Here is a 5,152-nt window from a genome sequence, read left to right as displayed (position 1 = left end):
GAAAAATGTCTTTATGTTTTTATAATTTAAAATTTAAAGGTATTGTTTATGTAGCCTGAGGGGTAGAATAGCGTGGGAAGCAGTGGGATGCTGGAGCCTGCTCATATCAACCACGAGAATAGGTTATTAAATTTTCAGTATTTTTATGAGACAGTTGTTAAGAAAATATGGCCGTTACTAAAAATTAAATTATGTTAGTTTATACATGAATATATTACATTAAAAACAAAGGTACGCATCCTCAAAACTCATCTTTCCTGATGACTTTGCTCTATGTTACCAGTACCCATGCTATTGAGGTTATTCTGCATTCAATGACCTCATATTCATTACTTGAAATTGGCTGCGATCAGAGTTTTTACATCGTGGAAATTGGCTAATGCAACAAATCAGGCCCTGACTTATTTTTTTGACAATCTAGACTCAGTGAGGTGATGGAGAGAATATTAATAATGCAGATGAAATTTAAATGTGTTGTGCCTTTTGCCATTACATTGTGATTAGCACAGATAATTGAGAAAATATGTTTTCATTATTGGAATCTACTATCTCATTCAGAAAGAAGTTGTTCACTTTATTCACAAATGCAAACATCTTTGTGGTTTCACTTTATTCCTATTTAAGAAAATAAAGAAAAATATTAATGAACATTCATATGGGAACTACATTCGTTTATTAATTGCAACCTTAGTTGGGTCATGGGTACAAGAGTTCAGCAAAATTCAACAAAAATATACTATGAGAATCAATTGATTCTGGAATATGTGGCATAATTTATTATTACTTATAAATAATAAATGTAAATATTATTTTTATTTTTTTAAAGATTATTTGAGAGAGAGCAAGCACACACAAGTAGAGGGGAGAGGCAGAGGGAGAGAGAGAATCTCAAGTAGACTCCTCACTGAGCACGGAGCCTGATGTAGGGTTCAATCTCACGACCCTGAGATCATGACTTGAGATGAAATCAAGAGGATGCTTAACTGACTGAGCCACCCAGGTACCCCATAAATGTATCATTTTAAATACGTGTTATATCCTTCATATCAGTACAAATTTTATAAACCTTTATGTGTTATATATTATAAATATATATATATATATCATATATATATATATATATACTTTTTTATATATGTATATATGGGGTTAGATGCACCTTTATTAGTGAACGTAAGTGTTGATCTTGTTTTCGATGGCCAAGTTTATTCTCCTCTGTTGGGCTGTATCCTGGGGTAATATTCAAACTAATTAACAACCTGAAAGACAAGCACTCACTAACCAAAGCAGAACCACAGGATATTAGCCATAGCATGCAGAGTACCTTTAGGACTGAATTTTTTTTTTCCAATTTACCCTAGGGCACTGGAGCTTTCCATTCAGTTAATGAGTCAGCCAGCTTATTCTTTTATCCCATTTTCAATACTTTGTCCTCAGTAATCATTACCACTTTCTCTCCTTGCCCTGCTCTCTCCATGATACGGGAAGAACTTCATGAGTGTCTCCTCCCCCTGCTACCTGCTCCTCTGAAAATTTTACTGTAGTCCTCTTCTCCTCCCCCTCCTACTCCCTCTTCTCCTCCTCCTCCTTCTTCTTCCTTTTCCTCTCCTTCTCTTTCTCCTTCCTATCATCTCTGTCTAAATCTCTATATAACTGCCGGAGACAACTAGATTGGGAAGTTAATAATCTTTTGTCTTTTTGTTTTCCTCTCTTTCCTCTAAAATTAAAACCTCCAAAGCTTGCCCTTGGCTCTGCTTGGACTCAGAGGTGGTCAGGGTGGAGTTTTTGTGGAAATTGTTACTTCTCCTTCTGGAACTGATGACAGTAACTGTCCTTCCACTTCCTTGCAACTTGGATATGTGTTTTAAGAGTTTTGTGTATTTGCGTGAGTGTGGATATGTGTGTTAGGGGAAGAGGGAGGGACATGTTTACCTTCCTTTCTTCTTACATTGCCCCTTGCATGGCTTCTGTGGAAGGCAGGCTTTGGACTTGCTTAGATGCTCGCCAGGTCTAGTATATTAGCTTTCTATTACCCAATAAGAAAGTACGACAAACATTCATGTTTGTTATCTTACGGTGTCCACAGGCCAGGAACCAGGGTTTGGCTGGATCCACTGCTCACCACTGGTGAGCTTGAAAAGTGGTCATTTTATTGATAAATTGACGGACTTAATTTCTTTGTGGTTGTATGACTGAGCTTCCCCTTTTTTACGAGCTCCCAGCCAGGGACCACTTTTAGGGACCAGAAGCCACTGGTAGTTTATCGGCAGTTTGCAGTATGAGTGCTCCTTTTCATCAGGCCAGTAGGAGCTCTCTTCTCGGATACTTCACCGTCTTGTACTTGATGAAATCAGGTCAACCCAGGATAATCTCTCTTTTGATTAACTGTAAGTCCACTGGTTAGTAGGCTATCACAGGTGTGATATTCCACGATATTTCTAGGTTCTACCCTTACTTACTTAAGGGGGCGGTCATTATATAAGGCATGCATGTTATTCAGGGCTTGGAATTTGGGGGCAGGAGGCTTTTATAATCCCGTCTACCACACTCAGCCTTGCCGATTGTTAATACGTTCAATCTTTCTTACTGGCAACCAACTTACTCCATATTCTTATGATTGCTGCTAGTCTATTTCAGCTGGATTTTTTTGTTTGTTTGCTTGCTTGCTTTTTCTTCCTGGGCTATAAGCAAAGGAAGATTCTAAGGTTTGGCTTTACTGTGTTATTTTAATCTTAACTAAATAACTGCTTCTATTTATGATTTGCTAAATTGTAATGTTCTCAGTACTTTTTGCATATAATGGAGTAATATTTATACAATAGTTCTTGATGGATTTTTGATAATCCCTTTTATTTCTTTCTTCTGCACCCTCTTTGCAAATTTACACCTCAGGCATGAATGCTCTCATCCCAAGAAAAGAAAAGGGGATTAACCCTAGAATAAAGAATTCCAAAGAAGGTACGATGTAGGGAGAGTTCTCAGAGAGGAAAAGCAAATAGCATCTGTTCAGACGGGAGGAGAAAAGAGATTTGGAAGGATCAATATGAAGTAAAGAGAAAGCCTGAGACTTAGTAATAGAGTGCCCCCTCTCATGGGTTCCAAGTACACTGGGAAGTAAGCCAAGGACAAGATGGGAAGTGGCTGAGAGGATGGCCATGGTGAGAGGTGAGGTGACTGCTAAATCCCTGACAGTCTGTCCATAAGAAAGATCTAAACTGGTACCAAGGCAGTGATGTGGGGAAACGAAGTTTGTTTTTGTTTTTTTTTTTAAGATGTTATTTATTTATTTGAGAGAGGGAGCGAGTGAGCACGAGAGAGAGTAACAGAGGAAGAGGGAGAAGCAGACTTTGCTGAGCAGGGAGCCCGACACGGGGCTCGATCCCAGGACCCTGGGATCATGACCTGAGCTGAAGCAGATGCTTAACCAACTGAGCCACCCAGGCGCCCCAGAAACCTAGTTTTACTGTGCCAAGAGGCCAGCCCATGAGTTTACAGCATCTGGGAACACTTCCGAAGTGGATGCAAAGAAGGCAGGACCCAATGCCCAGAGAGCAGGCACAAGGAGCTACACTTCACTTGTGGGTCAATAGAAGCCATGGAGAAGGATAGCACAAGAGAGAAGACTCCCTGAGGCTATGTGAATTCTCTCTTTGTCTAGATGCCATTCTTGGAAGAAGGTGGGAGGGGAAGAGCTCTTTCAGAAAGACATGCGAACCTTAGTTTACCCCCAAATGAAACTGCTTACAATAGGAGAAACTTTATTCATTGTGATTGGAAAGTTTGCCGTTACTCTGCCATCAGTGGAAATAAGAATGCCCCCCCCCAATGTATTTGTTACAGAAATAGAGAATCTAAATTCCATGTATCCTCCAGGTTGTATTGCACTAAACCGTGACCCTCTTCTTTGTTTATTATCTCATTTAACCATTCCAGAAACTATTACTCTTCTCATTGTAGAGCAGACAATACTGAAATTTAAGAAATCTTGATAATTTGGGCAATATCAAAAAGCTATTAAGTCAGAGGTGTGAGATTCTGTTTGACCCCAAAGTTGCCTATCTTAATCATCTTGATTTATAATATAGGGTACGTATTATTTCAGTGACAATTTAGGTGACATCAACATGGGCTTCAGTTCTGGAGTCGGTATATGATTTCGTCACTTGGACTCCCGGATATTCACAAAATATATTAATTTTTAAAGTTTAAAGGAGCATATTGAACTGCCAGATGGTTTTCTATATCTATGTCCACATCAGGACATAGTCCTGCCTGCAGACAAACAAGTCAGTCTACAATAAAGGTGCTTTCTTCAGAATCCTTCTAACTCTTCAAAATGGTACTACAGGCCGGTTTTTGTATTTCTACAGTATTTGGTTCTGGATAGTACCCTTTACCTATCACCGTGCAAGAACTCAAGCCCAGGGAGGCAGAATTGGGGTTGAATCTAGTCTACTTCCATTTGTCAACCTTTGGCATAGACAACATTCATCTTCAGATCCAGCGTGGCCCTGGTTTGCAAATATCTGATTAACCAAACTCTAGACTCTCGATCCCGAAGGACTGGAACTGTCTTGGCCTTGCTTAACGGTTTCATCCTGTCCTTAATTACCTCATTTCTGGGTGTTTTTCATGCTCTATTCTATGTCATTCTTTTTGTTGTTTCTCTAAGTGTCGTCATTTTACCCATAGGCAAACGATTTGATTTACTAGACCAACATAGTGGATATTTGTTAACTGTGGCCTTTTACATTTGGCGGAAGTGAGTGGAAAAAGATTCTGATGTTTTCTGAACTGCACCCAAACACAAAATAGAAATCCAAAATGTTCTGGGAAAATATACCTTCCTATGGCTTAAAATTTACCCATCTCCCAGTGGAAACTACTTAGGGATGCGTCAGTATTTATTTAGCTCTGACCTAGATATGTAGCCAAAACGTGCTTGTTAGCTTCAGCCTCAGCTTTGGCCTTTGAAAGATTCGAGCTGAAGATTCAGGTACAATTTCGTACCTTTTTTTGTATCCTTAAACATGTGGTAGACCCACGTGATGACGAGGTTGCCATCATCCCCAACCAGCATAACCAGAGCAGGAAACGAGCAAGGAATTGCATTCTGAGTCACTGTTCCGATATGAATATTCACTTTCAAATA

The sequence above is a fragment of the Ursus maritimus genome, unplaced genomic scaffold, assembly GCF_017311325.1.
Source record: "Ursus maritimus isolate PB19 unplaced genomic scaffold, ASM1731132v1 scaffold_20, whole genome shotgun sequence".
NCBI classification, from domain to species: Eukaryota; Metazoa; Chordata; class Mammalia; order Carnivora; family Ursidae; genus Ursus; species Ursus maritimus.
The sequence above is the reverse complement of the archived record's forward strand: the minus strand, read 5'-3'. Positions refer to the sequence as shown.